Source organism: Cervus elaphus, chromosome 11 (assembly GCF_910594005.1).
Source record: "Cervus elaphus chromosome 11, mCerEla1.1, whole genome shotgun sequence".
Taxonomy (NCBI): Eukaryota; Metazoa; Chordata; class Mammalia; order Artiodactyla; family Cervidae; genus Cervus; species Cervus elaphus.
The window spans coordinates 93,551,257-93,567,700 of record NC_057825.1 but is presented as its reverse complement, the minus strand read 5'-3'; the positions used below and the strand labels follow the sequence as shown (position 1 = coordinate 93,567,700).

The following is a 16,444-nucleotide window of genomic DNA, read 5'->3' as shown; positions in this document are numbered from 1 at the left end:
GGATGGATGGCTCGTGGGGCAGTGCAGTGGGGCCTCACCCTCTCTCCAGGCTGTTGTGTCGGTTCTAAAATTTACAGAAAGTGGTCACAACCCAAGTGCCATCAACAGATGATGGAGAAACAAAATGCTGTCTGCATGCGATGGAGTCCTAAGTGTGGAGTTCCAGAGGTTTTAGCTCATCCTGGTGCTCACATGTCTCTGAGCTTGAAATTAACTAAGACGAATGTAAGATTTCAAGCAATGTTTTGATATTATGCAAATAAGGCAGCAAAGTTTTTTGAAAAACATTAGCATAAGTAACAGGTAAAGTTTATGGGTTTTTCTAATGAGAAAGGCAAGAAATAAAGCTGAGTGTTAATTCCTGCCAATTCATCTGTTTGATGAGAGGCATCAGGATGCTATCAAGAAGGAAGTGTGCGGCTCCTGGCGAGTCCGGCAGTGCCTCTATACTTAAATCGGAGGGATGTCCCCCTCCTCTCATGTCTCAAAAGTTTGTTCAGGGGTTAGAAAGTCCTGGAACATGAATACATTAAATGGAAAACTTCCCCTTTCATCACACAAGAACTTTCCCTGATTATCCGCTGGTTTGCATCAACTACAAAGCAGGAAATAACTTCCTAAAAGACATTTTTAAGCTGCTGACTTTATTTTGTTGTGTGTGGGGGAGGCTATTTTTGCAAGCACTGGTGAATATGGCTAATTTTTAATTGTTCCCCTAACTTAAAATATTTTTCCTCCAGTCTGAGATCAAATAGAACTGTTGTGAGCCTCTGGGTACGTAATTTTGTGTGAACCTAAGTCTTCATTGAAGAAGGAAATGGTAGCCCACTCCAGTATTCTTGCCTGGAAAATCCCATGGACAGAGGAGCCTGGTAGGCTACAGCCTATGGAGTTGCAAAGAGTTGGACATGACTGAGTGACTTCACTTTCACTTTCAAATCTTCATTTCTCTGGACAGAGACCCAAGCGTGCGGGTCACATGGTCACTGCCTGTTTGGTTTTATGAGAAACTGCTGAACTGTTAGAGGCTTCCCTGGTGGCAAAGTGGTAAAGAATCCATCTGCCACTGCAGAAGATGCAGGTTTGATCCTGGGTTGGGAAGATCCCCTGGAGAAGGGAATGGCAGCCCACTACAGTATTCTTGCCTGGAGAATCCCATGGACAGAGGAGCCTGGTGGGCTACAGTTCATGGGGTTGAAGAGTCAGACACGACTGAACTATTGGCTGGGGGGCTGAACCATTTTACATTCCCTCTAGCCAGATGTGAGAGGTCCAGCGTCTCTGCATTTGGTGCTGTCTCTGGTTTTTATTTTAGCCATTCTGTGTTATTTCAGTGTGGATTTAATTTGTGTTTCCATAATGACAAAAGGAAGTGAAGGTGCAGGGAGGAAGTGAAGATGGAGGAAGTGTAGGTGAGGAAGGAAGTGAAGCGGGGAAAGAGATGAAGATGTTAGGAAAGGAGGTGACGTGGAGGAGAGAAGCCCTGGGGAAGCCAGGGAAGTGAGGACAGAGGAGGCTGTAACCGCAGACAGGAGAAAGCTCCCTTCTGTTAGACAGGAGGGAACCAGAGCGCAGATGCAGATCACAGGTGCATTTGATGGTGAAAGTTGTATGGACCAGTGGCTCTCTCCAGGATGGAAAATGGGGGGAGGCCTTTGGGGGGGGGGTGTGTGTTTCTCAGTGATTGAGGTGTGATGCTGGTGTTTATTGCACCGGGGCCAGGAGGCCAGGTGACCTGCAGTGCTAAGACAGGGACTTACCCACTGAAAACAATGCTTGCCGACATAGCCACTGCTCACAGCTGTGCGCAGGACTGTACTCAACCTGATTTCTAAATACTGTATTGTACTAGAAAGGAATCAGGGCTTGTTGGAGAAGTCGCTGCTGTGTCCAAGACAGGGAATGTATGTGGTGACCTTGGGTGGCCTTGTGCCAGCATCTGTACAGTTCAGTTCAGTTCAGTCGCTCAGTCATGTCCAACTCTGCAACCCCGTGGACTGTACTATACAGGCTTCCCTGTCCATCACCAACTCCCAAAGCTTGCTCAAACTCATGTCCATGAGTTGGTGATGCCATCCAACTATCTCATCATCTGTCATCCCCTTCTCCTCCTGCCTTCAGTCTTTCCCAGCATCAGGGTCTTTTCCAATGAGTCAATTCTTCGCATCAGGTGCCAAAGTATTGGAGTTTCAGCTTCAGCATCAGTCCTTCCAATGAATATTCAGGACTGATTTCCTTTAGGATTGACTGGTTTGATCTCCTTGCAATCCAAGGGACTCTCAAGAGTCTTCTCCAACACTACAGTTCAAAAGCGTCAATTCTTCAGCGTTCAGCCTTCTTTTTGGTCCAACTCTCACATCCATACATGACTTATTGGAAAAAGCATAGCTTTGACTAGACAGACCTTTGTTGGCAAAGTAATGTCTCTGCCTTTTAATATGCTGTCTAGGTCGCTCATAGCTTTTCCTCCAAGGAGCAAGCATCTTTTAATTTCATGGCTATACTCACCTACTGCAATGATTTTGGAGCCCCCCAAAATAAAGTGTCATTGTTTCCTCATCTATTTGCCGTGAAGTGATGGGACCAGATGCCATGATCTTCGTTTTCTGAATGTTGTTTTAAGCCAACTTTTTCACTCTCCTCTTTCATTTTCATCAAGAAACTCTTTAGTTCTTTGTCGCTTTTTGCTATAAGGGTGGTGTCATCTGCATATCTGAGGTTATTGATATTTCTCCCGGCAATCTTGATTCCAGCTTGTGCTTCATCCAGCCCAGTGTTTCCATGATGTACTCTGAATATAAGTTAAATAAGCAGGGTGACAATATTCAGCCTTGATGTACTACTTTCCTAATTTGGAACCAGTCTGTTGTTCCATGTTCAGTTCTAACTGTTGCTTCTTGACCACTAACCATATGGCCGAGAGGTCCCAGCCTGGGTTATTACCCAAGAGAAATTAAAACTGCGTCCACACAGAGACTTGTATGTGGGCGAATTCGTAGTTGCTTTACTCTCAGTAGGACTTCCCTTGTGGCTCAGATGATAAAGAATCTGCCTGCAATACAGGAGACATGAGTTCAATCCCTGGGTTGGGAAGATCCCCTGGAGAAGGAAGTGGCAACCCACTCCAGTATTCTTGCTTGTGAAATCCCACAGACAGAGGAGCCTGGAGAGCTACAGTCCATGGGGTCGCAGAGAGTCAGACGTGACTGAGTGACTGACACTGTTCTCTCACTGGTCCCACCCTGGAAACACCCCAAACATCCATCAACAGATGAACAGACGTACAGTTGTGGTCTAGCCTGCAGGGCAGTGCTACCCAGAAATACCAAGGGGTCAACCACGGACACACCCAGCAACACAGGTAAGCCTCAACACGTTACACTGAGTGAAAAATTAACAGATATGAGACTCCCCTGGTGGCCCAATGGGTGGGAATCCGCCTGCCAGTGCAGGGGACACAGGTTCAATCCCTGGTCTAGGGAGATTCCACCTGCCTCAGAGCAGCTAATCCCATGGGCCACAGCTACTAAAACCTGCGTGCCCTTGAGGCCATGCTCTGCAACCAGAGAAGCCTGCCCACACACCGAACAAAGAGAAGCCGCCTCTCGCCGCAACTCGACAGAAGCCTTCGCAGCGAGGAAGACCCAGCACAGCCAACAGTAAACAAGTCAATTATAGGAAAAGAAGGAAAGCACGTGGAGGACTGCAGGTGAAGTCTGGGGCTGTGGGTGGGGAGCCAGCCCGGCGGGGCCTTGGGTGCTGAAGGAGTTCTCTCTCTTGGTCTCCACAGTGATGGCACCCAGTGTCCCCGGGAGAATGATCCGTTCAGCTGCACACGCCTGTACAGATGTTGTGTCTCACAATAAGAAGCGATCTTCCATGTTCAGAGAAGCAGCAGAAATCCAGGTGGCCCACGTAGAAATGCTGTTTCAACCCACTGATTCCATTTCGCTAATCAAAGTACCTGTTGTCTTTGACAAGGGGAGATGCCTGTGCAATTTAAAATAGAACTAGTTCTTACATAAATGTTATTGAGAAAGTCATTTTTGAAAATACAGATAGGGGTTCTTAGATAAGCCAAGATGAGAGATACCAAGTTGTCAGAAGAGAAACAGTTTTCTAACAATTTGTTGTTGTTTTTTAGTCCCTTCAGTAGTATCCAGCTCCTTGCGGCCCCATGGACTGTAGCCCACCAGGCTCCTCTGTCCATGGGACCCTCCAGGCAAGAATACTGGAGTGGGTGACCATTTCTTTCTCCAGAGGATCTTCCCAACCCAGGGATCAAACCCTCATCTCCTGCATTGGCAGGCAGATTCTTTACTGCTTAGCAACTTGGGAAGCCCTTTTAATAATTTCTCTCTCCCCAGTTTAGAAGGCTTCCAAAATGCCTCGAGCTAGAAAAGGTCTATAATCATGCATGCATGCTCAGTTGCTCAGTCATGTCTGAATCTTTGTGACCCCATGGATTGCAGGCCACCAGACTGCTCTGTCCATGGGATTTCCCAGGCAAGAATACTGGAGTGGGTTGCCCTGCCCTCCTCCAGGGGATCTTCCTGACCCAGGGATTGAACCCAGGTCTCCCACATTGCAGGTGGATTCTTTACTGCTGAGCCACTTGGGGTATCCAGAAAATGTCTACTCTTTTCTAAAAATGGAATGAGGACACAAACTGCAGAATCTCCTTTATTTGAATTAACATCCTGCTAACTTAGGGTTTTAGGTGGGAAGTGGCTTTCTCAGGCTTCCTCTGAACATATTAATTAAGTTATCAAGCAAAATTTGGTTTTCATAAGAACCTTGAGGGGAGCTGATTGGAGGCTACTGTTTCCTAGGGTTCAGGTCTGGGGCTGTTTTGGCCTCATCCTCCCTTCGAGATGTTCTGTGAAGCCTTATCATTACACTGATGACAAAAGGCTAGATGATCAAAATTGAAAGTAACAGGCAGATTCCATCTCTCCCAACTCCATCTTGGGTGAAAAGCTCTTCATTTTCAGAGGCTTGGTGTTTTTTTCTTTCTTTTTTTTTTCCCCCTTCATTTTAACACATTCATTCTACTTTGCCCAGAAAATTATTTCGGTCTCAGACAACTCTTATTTATTCATTCCCACGGATGAAAGCAGAAGCCTGGATAATGCAAAATGATACAAATGCAGAAACTCTTTATATTTGACTTTCAAATGCGGGCTTGTACTTACATTTGATTATGTGTGTGTTTAATATTCTGGGGATTCGATTCAGATGAAATAACCAAGTTGCAGGATGAGCATCTAACCGGCAAAGTGCGAGCTACTTCCCTGGGTCCCAACCACGTTCCTGAGCACATTGTCAGCCTGGGGGACTTGAGGGGGCAGGACTCCAGACACACAGACCCCCCCAGCCCACCCTCTTCTGGCTTCCTGGGCATCCTGGATGCTCTGCGCCCCCAAACCTGCTGTTGACCGGAGAGCAGATACCGCACGTGCTCTGAGCTCCGAGGCGGGAGCTTCACCATTGAGCTGATTGCTTTACACACGTCCAGAGAGCACACATCTGTCTCCTTCCTGTCCAAACTGAGGTTCGGTTGTTTGCACCAGTCCCCCACACTCAGGAGAGCAGATTCTACCCCGTGGAGGGGGGGACGGGCATCACGGGGCCTTCCTGGAGTAGTCTGTCCTCCATATTACTGGGTTTATAACTAGCCTGTCCAGCAGAGTAAAACTAACACCTGTGCAAACAGGCTGTGCGGAGTGGCTCTGGGTCAGCCTCCGTGTCGCCCCCCACCCTTGCCATCCACACTGAGACCCTAGTCCTGATGGTGCCCCTGGCTGGCACCAAGGTCCTTCCCAGCTTTCCTTTCCCCCTCACACCTCCTGTTCTAGAAACTGCAAAGGTTTATGTGTGGCAAAGGTTTGCGCTGGGATTTTATCACCAGGAAAGAACTGGAAGATGCTGGCAGGAAGCTGACATCATTGGCTATATATCAGAGAGGGGTCGGGTCTTGCAAATGGAAATTACTAGAGAAGGAAAGAGGAAAGACAAGAAGGAAAAAGAAAGGAGAAAGAGACACACACAGGGAGGAAGAGAGCTTGAAGGCTGGGCCCCGGAATCTCTGGGAGGCACCTGGGCCGGGAGGGAGGGCTCGAAGTCTGGGACTGCTGATCTGGGCACCTCTCGTGACTTCTCCATGTGGCTCAGACTTCTCCCAGCCGGGTGGCCATGTTCTGAATGGGCTTATCCCAAGGGGGAGCTCTGGAGGGTGAGTGCTCCAAATGACCCAGAGGGAGGCCACATGCCTCTTGACGATCTTGTCCCAGAAGACCCCACTGGACCCTTCCTCCGTTCTCTGTTGGCCGAAGCCACCCCAAGCCCATCCAGATTCAGTGGGTGGGGACGCAGAGCACACCTCACCCGTATGATCATCTCAACTTTCTTAGTTTCCAGCTAAGGTGTGAAGGCTCCCTTGTCAGGACAGCCGATTTCCTCTGATGCAGGAACGTGAGGGTTCAGGTTTCTGTGACGCACGGAGCACTTGGTGGTTAATAATCTGCGGTTCATTGCGATGATCTGTGGTCTCTATAACAGTCAGTGGGCTGGAACCACAATGTATTTACTGCCTTCATTTAGTTGCTAACATTAGGCTTCTTTTCAAGTATTTTCTCTCCGTTTGGATGGAATGCCTTTTATCTGAGCTTATCTTCAGTGTCAATAAGTTTCCCATTTCTCGACAGGTGGATGCCCTGATAACATACAGCTCTCCTTCTATTAATCTTCTGTGAATTGATCATTAGGGTTGTGAAATCCATTCATTACCAAGAGTTGTCCTTTCACAACTGCATGGTTGTCCATTTAGCTAAACCAAACCCTATTTCTTTACCAGGACTAAGGCTCTTTGTCATTTTAATCGTTCATCCTTAGAGCTGGCACAGAGTGTCAGACTGTCCCCCAAAGAACAAGTCGATGCCGCAACGCTCTCTGTAACCTTGGGTGGCTGTTGTTCAGTCAGCGTGCGGTTCAGTCTTGCACGCTGGACCGCAGCACGCCAGGCTTCCCCGTCCTTCACTATGTCCCGGGGTGTGCTCAAATTCATGTCCGTGGGATTGGTATTGCTATCTAACCATCTCATCCTCTGTCGCCCTCTTCTCCTGCCCTCAATCTTTCCCAGCATCAGGGTTTCTTCCAATAAGTCAGCTCACTGGAAGGGTTACCTTGGAAGCCCATAGGCCTGAATATCCCTCAGATATTCTCCACTGAAGTCTTCCCATTGGGCTGCTCTCCCCTGAGTAGAATTGGATGTTGAGTGTCACTTGTCCATCTCACTCTACAAAAGCGTTAATCTTGGTTTTATTCACCTTTGCCATCCCTCATTGATACAAGCAAAGTACAGCAAATGGTTTTAAAAACCAGTACAATCCGGATTGTGAGACAGGAAAAGAAAACAGGAAGTCATGAGTGGGGGAAGAGAGGGGGAGAAAGGAGAGAGGAGAGGAGGCTTCCCACTCAGGGTGGCAGATACAGAGCAACCAGGAGGAGAAGAGGCAGGATCAAGGGGTCATAATCAGGGAGACTGGGACACCCCAGCCCAGGGCACGTTCCTTCCCCCCTGGGCCCTGTCCGGCCTCCAGGAAGGGCTTGGGGAAGTGCACAGGTGTGAGTTGCCCAGGCCAAAGGCTGGGAGGCCCTGTCTTGGGCCGAAACTTCTTGGGAGGGCGGCCTGTGATCTGTGTGCGTGCTGCAGGAGGCACCCCTTGCCCCAATCCTGGTGGGTGACGGACAGGTGTCTGGGTGATGTTCATGTTCATTGGGCTTCCCTGCTGGCTCAGCGGTAAAGAATCCACCTGCCAATGCAGGAGACGCAGGTTTGATCCCTGGGTGGGGAAGATCCCCTGGAGAAGGAAATGGCAATCCACTCCAGTATTCTTGCCTGAGATAAGATGCCATCCAACTATCTCATCCTTCAGGTCTTTGTTATTTATCTATTTAATAAGTGTGAAACTCCTGGAATTAAAAATTCTTTGTGTGCCTTTTTTTCTGGAAGGATGGTCTTCGATCAAAATTCCCAAGGGGTTCAGGCCCAGAAAGGAGTGTCTGGGCCTGGGAGGGGGTCACTGTTCCCTGATTCCTGCTCCACAAACTATTGCAGGCAGGTAACTGCCAGCTCACCACCTGTCCACCACCAGCTTTAGCGAAAGTCAGGGCCCACCAAGGCTGAGCCACACAGGTAAAGGGCTAAAACAGACCAGGCAAATGACATCAGTCAGCTGTCAATAATCATAGTCAGATGATATTAAGAAATTATTCTTAATTTTGTAGCACAGGATAATGATATTGTGACCATGGTTTTTTTTAAGTCTTTAGTTAGCCTGGGGGATGGGGAAGTGGGGAGCAGATTAAAGAAGAAAGAAAATGTTGACAATCTTTCAGGCTGGAGCTGAGCACTCCTGGGTTCATGATACAATTTTTTCTACTTTTGATTTTTTAAATGCTGTAATAAAAAAGTTTTAAAAATAAAAATAAATCCAAGCTACTGTTCATAACAAGATGCAAATCACTCAGCCAGGGAGAAGTGTAACGTCTCCCAGAGAGGGCAAGCGCAGTGGCCACCCTGCACCTTGCCCGTCTGTCTGTCCGACAGGTACCACGCCTTGGGAAGGAAAACAAGTAAAAGAGGTGGGTCCCTCTGTTAAAGAGCTGGCTCCCCTCCTTCTCCCCCGCAGCGAGCCCCGCCTGGCCTCGGTTTTGCTCTCCCTGAAATGGGCTGACGTCCCTCTTGGAAGAGGCGCGGGCGGTGAAGGGGGTGGGTTGGGAGCGCCTGCAGGGTTGCCCAGGTGAAGCCGAGGCCGGCACTTTCCAAAGCTGGCTAGGGCGCGGGGGTGGATGGAGAGGCTCGAGATTGGGAAGGAGGAACACACACACATCTCCCTCCATCCTCTTCCTCTCACTCCGCCCCCCGAGGGGCGGTACCCCGGTCCCTGGGGGAGGTTTAGGCCGAGGACCCGGGAGCGCGGCGGGCCTGGGAGAAGGGCTTGGGTCTCGCAGCCCCAGCCCGGAGGCCGGTGGTGCGGCGGCCCCTCCCCTGCGATCCCTTCCCCTCCTCCCCGTCTCCTCCGCCCCATCCTCCTCCGTGTCCCCGGCAGCCGAGGCTCGGGGAGCAGCCGGCAGCGCAGCGGCCGCGCAGCCTTTGTCTCGGGGCAGCCGGGCGGAGGGCCCAGCGCAGGCGTAAGTGACCGGTGGCCGGGCGGGGGTGGGGGCGGGCTTGGCGGGGAGCGGGCCCGGGTCGGGGGCGCTCCCTGCGGGGGATGCGGGCCAGCCTGGTTGTCCCGGGCTCGGGCCGTGCGCGCCCGGCCAGGCGGCGCCGGGGCGCGGTGGGCGCGGAGGGGCCACCGCCGAGAGGGCGCCGAGAGGTTCGCGGGAGTGCGCGGAGGAGGCGCAGGGGTCGTGGGGGAGGTGCCGAGCCGCCGCGCTCGGGGACACTGCGCTTTCGCTGGGCGCTACAGCCTTGCGCCTGCGGACGTGCGCCTTGGGTGCGAGTCCTGTCGGCCGTGTTTCTCCGGGCAGAGGCCACGCGGGGACGCAGGAGACAGAGGACAGGCGGTGATGAAGCAACGGGAGAGGACCGGGCCGGCGTCACCACCACCATCACCATCACCACCATCACCATCGCTGACCGGCGCCCATCCCGGCTTCCCCACCTCCTCTCCCCGGTGTAAAGACTACTTTATCAGATCATTTCCTTTCCACTGGTAATACTTTGAAAAAGCGTCAGAGCTCCTCAAATCAGAGATCAGAGGGGCGTGCAGTCGTCTGTCCGGGGCCGGTTAACTAAGGTAGCAATCAGGCTTCCATGCTCTCGGTTTTTCTAATTCTGGTGCTGGAGAGGTCTGATTAAAAACTCCCCCTCGCTTGGTAATGATGGTGATGATGTTGATGATGATGATCAAGTATAAAGTAATATCCTCACTAAATTAGATAATCAGCAGTTTAATTTTTTCTCTCTCTCTTTTAACTTTTGGGTGTGAAAATACCAGTAGTAAGTGGAGACATGAGGAAAATGAAGCCGTTCCTAAAATAATAACCAGGAATAGGGGCGAGGAAGAGGTCCTTTGTAGAAAAGCCACCCAAGTGGGCTGAAGCCAGTGAGCCCCATCATATGTGGAAAGTGCTTTTGGCGGTTGGTGGCCATTGATCTCATTACTCTGGATGTATGAGGTTTCTCATGCTGCCCCAAGAATGTTTCCCTTGCTGTTTCAAACTGGCCTTCCCTTGGTCCAAGGGACCACAGATCCGACCGGAGCACGCACGCAGCTCTGGAGCCATCAGCCCGAGGTGAGCCCCACAAAACCGGCTCCTTACGAAAAGTGACTTTCAGAAAATAGGCAGCTAAGTCCCCTCTGTTTTTGCCCACTGGTTAGAAATGAGCCTTGGACGTCTGGACATAAACTAGACAATCCTACATATCTTGATATGCTTGGAAATGTTCTTGCCCAAAAGTCAGGGTAGCAGGACTCCTTTTTTAAAGATGATTTTTATTTATTATCTATTTGTGGCTGCACTGGGTCTTCATTGCTGCGCGGGCTTTTCTCTAGTTGCGGCCAGCGGTGGCTGTTCTCTGGTTACATGCTTGAGCTTCTCATTGTGGTGGCATCTCTTGTTGTGGAGCACAGGCTCTGGCGTGTGGGCCTCAGTAGCTGTGGCGCTCGGCCTCAGTTGCTCCGCAGGAGGTGGGATCTTCCCAGACCCGGGATCAAACCCATGTCTGCTGCATTGGCAGGTGAATTCTTTACCGCTGAGTCACCAGGGAAGCCCTAACTTCTTTCTTTTTACTGAGGTATGATTTATACACTTAACTCACTGTACAGCTCAATCTTTACCTATGTTGACCCCCACATAACCTCCACCCAGAGCGAGAGACAGAAAATCTCCGTGGTCCATGAGTGTCCCTCTGTGTCCTTTTCCAGATGTAACTGCTTCTTGGGCTGTTCCCAACATAGAAAAATAATTTCTTTGGAAATCATTTCTTTTCAGTGTCATTCAGTCACTCAGTCGTGTCCAACTCTTTGCGACCCCATGGACTGCAGCACACCAGGCTTCCCTGTCCTTCACCATCTCCCAGAGCTTGCTCAAACTCATGTCCATTGAGTCAGTGATGCCATCCAACCATCTCCTCCTCTGTCATCCCTTTCTCCTCCTGCCTTCAATCTTTCCCAGTATCAGGGCCTTTTCCAATGAGTTGGCTCTTCCCATCAGGTGGCCAGAGTATTGGAGCTTCACCTTCAGCATCAGTCCTTCCAATGAATATCCAGGACTGATTTCCTTTTGGATTGATTTCTTTTCAGTATCTCACATTAAATCTGGTTGGCCTGTTCCTTTAGCAAATAGGACTGGGGACTTGCTTGGTGGCTTAGTAGTAAAGAATCTGCCTGCCAATATAGGAGACATTGGTTCAATCCCTGGTCTAGGAAGATTCTACCTGCCGAGGAGCAGCTAAGCCCAGGAGCCACAACTACTGAACCCATGCACCCTAAGACCCATGCTCTGCAGCAAGAGCAGCCACCGCAATGAGAAGCCACACACCACAACTAGAGAGTCGCTCCCAGTCGCCGCAACTAGAGAAAACGCGTGCAGCGACAAAGCCCCAGCACAGCCAAAAATCTAAACAAATAATTATTTTTTTTAGAAATGTATGACTGAGTCCCAGCCCTGGGCCCAGCACTGTATGCACAGGAGCTCCCCCTGGACAGGCAGATAAACCAGATAATTAGACAAGCGGGGGTGACACTGTGTGCAGATATAGAACGTTCCAGGCCATATCCTAGTTTTTTGGGTTTTTTTTTCTGAGGGGGAAAGGGAAGGCTTCTTGGAGGATGTGAATCTTCAAGTTGAGAACTGAAACATGAGCAGAAGGTCATCAGTAAAGCGTAGTCAGAGGAAAAGGAAAGTCTGTTCCGAGTGGCAGGAATGTCATGCATCATGGTTCAGAAAGAAGAGAGCGTGGAGGATCTGAGGAACAAAAACACATCGAGGCTGATTGGAGCACAGTCTTGGGGAGGAGTGTGCAGACAGCCAGGGGGTCAGCGGGGCCACCAGGAGACTCAGGCCGGGGCGGGGATGGTGGTGTTCTTCTGGCAGGGAGGAGGCCTGGACACGCATGGAGGATGAGATCTGATTGTCAGCTGGCTGCTGTGTGGTGGGGAGATTACAGAAGGGGTGGGGACCGGGTGACTGCCGTGGCATCCCAGGGAGACATCAAGGTGGCCTAGCCAGGCAGTGGCTATGGGAATCAAGGACTGAAAGAGACATAGGGAACTTCTCTGATGGTTCAGTGGTTAAGAATCCGCCTCGCAACGCAAAGACCAAGGGCTTGATCCTTGATCAGGAAACTAAGATCCCACATGCCGCAGAGCGACTAAACCCAGGAGCCACAACTACTGAACCCATGCACCACAGCTGGAGAGTCCGTGCACTGCCACTAAGACCCACATAAAAAGATAACAAAATAAATAAATATTTAACAAAGAAAGAAACTTAGCAGGTAAAATCAACACGACTTGGTATTTGACCTGTGAGGATTCAAGGATGCCCCTTTGGTTTCTTAGATCTCACAAAACCGGTGGATGATGGAGCCATTGGAGATATTGGTGGGGGGAGAATCTAATTTATGTAATATCCTTTTGTGATATATGACTCTGTGAATACACCTGATCTCAGTTGCCAGTTAGCCTGTGGGATATGTAGGTAGAAATGTCTCCCAGGAAGTTGTAAGAGATGTTTATGGAGCGTGTGCTATGTGTCAGGCATTCTGGGGTCACCTCGATGCAGCTGTGAATGAACCACAATGCAAGGTTGAACCATGACCTTGTGAGTCTCACATATATCAGACCAGAACTACAGTCTAGGGGCTTCTGGGTGTAGGTGGTGACAAAGGCTTCAGAGAGAATGGATTTGTTTGGTAAGATTCTAGTGAAAGAGTAGAAGCCAAGGGTAAAGTCTCAAGGGACACCGGGAAACTAAAAAGGGGAGATGGCGGAGAAAGCAAGAAAGGTGTGGTGTTCCGAGGTCCAGGGAGAGGCCCCCAGTGCCACCTGCAGCTGAGTTATGTAAGGTGAGGTCTAGAGGGACTTCCCTGGTGATCGGGTGGCTGAAGCTCTGAGCTCCCAATGCAGGGGTCTGGGTTCCGTCCCTGGTCAGGGAACTAGATTCCACACGCCGCAACTAAGACCCGGTGCTGCCAAATAAAATAAGTAAATATTAGGAGAAAAAAGATGAGGATCAGCAGTAGCAGCTGACACCAGAAATTTAGAAACTGCAAGTTCTTTTTTAAATGTAATTTTGGAGTATAATTGCTCTACAATGCTGTGTGTTTCTGCCATACGGCAAAGTGAATCAGCGATATGTATACATATATCCACTCCCCCTTGAGCCTCCCCCCACCTCCATCCACTGCTCTGGGTCATCACAGAGCACCGAGCCTCCCCCACCTCCATCCACCCCTGGGTCATCACAGAGCACCGAGCCTCCCCCCACCTCCATCCACCCCCTGGGTCATCACAGAGCACCGAGCCTCCCCCCACCTCCATCCACCCCCTGGGTCATCACAGAACACCGAGCCTCCCCCCACCTCCATCCACCCCCTGGGTCATCACAGAGCACCAAGCCTCCCCCCACCTCCATCCACCCCCTGGGTCATCACAGAGCACCGAGCCTCCTCCCCACCTCCATCCACCCCTCTGGGTCATCACAGAGCGCCGAGCTGAGCGCCCTGGGCAATGCAGCAGCTTCCCACGAGCTGTCTGTGTTACACGTGGGCGTGTATATATCTCAGCGCTGCTCTCTCGTTCGACCCCTCTGTGTCCATAACTCTGTTCTCTACATCTGTTCCTCTGTTCCTTCCCTGCAAATAGGTTCATCAGTACCATTTTTCTAGATTTCATTTGTATATATTAATATACGATGTTTGTTTTTCTCTTTCTTACTGAGGTACACTTTGTATGACAGACTCTGGGTTCCTCCACATCACTGCAAATGACTCAGTTTCATCCCTTTTTATGGCTGTATATTTCCGTTGTATGTACGTATTACATCTTCTTTATCCATTCATCTGTCTATGGACATCTAGGTTGCTTCCATGTCCTGGCTCTTTTAAATAATGCTGCTATGAACATTTGGGGTGCATGTGTCTTTTTGAATTATGATTTTCTCAGGGTGTATGTCCAGGAGTGGGATTGCTGGGTCATATTGTAGTTTTATTCCTAGTTTTGTAAGGAACCTCCATATGTTCTTCTTAGTGGCTGTATTAATCAGCGCTCTCCCAGGACCACCTGAATCTGAAACTGAACCCCTGAATGTTACCCAGACTTCCAGGTGATTCACATGCCCCCCCACCCCCCAGAGTTTGAGAAGCACTGCTCTACTGTATTAACTAACAAGAAAGTCAGTCACAGGTGCCTGGGAGACTTGGTAAGAGTAATTTCATTGGTGTTACAGCCTGGTTAGGCAAATTTTTAAAAATTTTAACATAAGTGTTCAGAGTTTTTTATTGGGAAATTTCCAACGTTTTATTTTATTTTGCGCGTATGAGTTTTTTTCCCTCCTATATAGTAGTTGATCACAGATTCATGTTTTGTTTCACCCCGTTCCATATGACTTTGGGAGTTTTGTTTTTATCTACTTTGAAACACTTCCATATATACGTACGTCCGCCTACATCACTGATAATTGATTCTCTGCCCTCGGCTCTGAAATGGAGGAACGAAAGCCGAGAGGCAGAGTGAAGATGGGTGGATCTCAGCTCTGAATGGCAGCCTGAGAAAGCACCTAGACACCTAAAGTTGTTTCCTCCAGAAAGTTCCAAGACACTGGGGTGTATTTCTAATTATTTGAACTTGTCGTCATGTGAGGTAATTGGATATGTGTGCTTTTCATTTAAAGTGGGCCAGCAGCATAACCGTAATTGTTGTACTTCTGGTGTGCTAATGAGGAGGAGGGCTGCTGGGAACCAGGTCTTCCCCTGACTTTTGCTGTCAGATCCCCAAGTGTTTGATTTCACTTGATGGGAAGAACTAGAGCATATTACTCTGGTTTGCTGTGATAAGGGGAAATCTGTGGTTGATGTCCAAGTGAGAAGAGACTAAGGCAGACCCCCAGGCAAGGTCCAGGATGCTGTGGACTTGGACCCAGACCCTCACCCCCAAGTAAAGCGAATGCTGCAGTAAAGCCAGTCACACAGACCTTTTGGTCTCCCAGCGCATATAAAAGTTACTGGGGGGGACTTCCCTGGTGGTCCAGTGGCTAAGATTTGGCTTTCCCAATGCAGGTGGCCGGGTTTGATCCCTGACCAGAAAACTACATCCTGCATGCTGCAACAGACCCAGCACAGCCAAATAAATAAAAAATTTAAAGGTTATTGATGCATTGACGCTACACTGTTGTCTGTTCAGTGTGCATTGGCGTTATGTCTAGGAAGACAATGTGTACACCTTAATTGAAAACACTTCATTGCTAAAAACTGCTCACCATCACCCGAGCCCTCATCAAGTCATAATCTTTTTGCTGGCAGAGGGTCATGCCTTGATTTGACGGCTGCCGCCTGACCAGGGTGGTAGTTGCTCTCAGTGTAATAACAGAAATAAAATCTCACTGCAAGTAAACAATCAGCCTCCTTAACCAGAAGCTGAACAAAGTATTAGTTTGTGCACTTGCTCATTTCTCCCGTCTGCTGGGTCAGAGGAACCAAATGGACAAAACAGAAAATGTTTCACACGTTTACTGCTAATGACTGTTGACATTCAGTGCCCGTGACTTTGGGCCGCAGGCAACAGCTCAAGTCACGGAAGCGCTGTGTTCTATACCTCCACAGGTTTCAGTAACAAAGACTAGTTGCCTTGCGGAAAGTTTTCTAGAATATTCTACCTTTTGCAGTTTTCCAGGGACATCGGGGTAGAAAAGAGTTTGAACAGGAGAGATGGACCTGGGTTTTCGTTCTGACTCCACCTCTGTCCATCCCTGGCGGCTCAGACAGGAAAGAATCCACCTGCAATGTAGGAGACCCGGGTTCGATCTGTGGGTCAGGGAAGATCCCCTGGAGACAGGAATGGCTATCCACTCCAGTATTCTTGCCTGGAGAATTCCATGGACAGCGGAGCCTGGTGGGCTTCAGTTCAGGGAGTCAAGAAAGAGTCAGACACGACTGAGTGATTAACACCTTCACATTTTTTCCACCTCCATCTAAGTGTCTGACATTTGCAGGTCACTTGCCCCCACCCACCCGACCCCCACCATCTTGAGCCTCCATTTCCTCTTTTGTTAGCGGGAAGGAAGGTACACAATTGCCATGGTTCTTCCCAACCCTGAGATGCTGCGATTCTGTTTCTCTTCCTTCATGTGCCTTTTCCCATCTTTTTTGTCTTACATTCTGAACTTGACACCCGCGTACTGGATGCTGTTACCATAATTACCCAATCACAGAGCA

General features: G+C 49.5%; 1 protein-coding gene across 2 annotated transcripts in view; it reads left to right on the top strand.

Annotated features, from left to right (window-relative positions):
• Positions 1-8,932: 8,932 nt before the first annotated feature.
• Positions 8,933-16,444, top strand: part of GPR45 (G protein-coupled receptor 45) — a 41,476-nt gene continuing 33,964 nt past the window's right edge. The window contains exons 1-2 of one of the 2 annotated variants that reach the window (XR_006343654.1): positions 8,933-9,195; positions 9,535-11,066. The gene's annotated coding sequence lies outside the window, so the exon portion shown is untranslated. Of the gene's footprint in view, positions 9,196-9,534; positions 11,067-16,444 lie in introns of those variants that run through there. The other variant, XM_043918489.1, reaches the window with a different exon arrangement.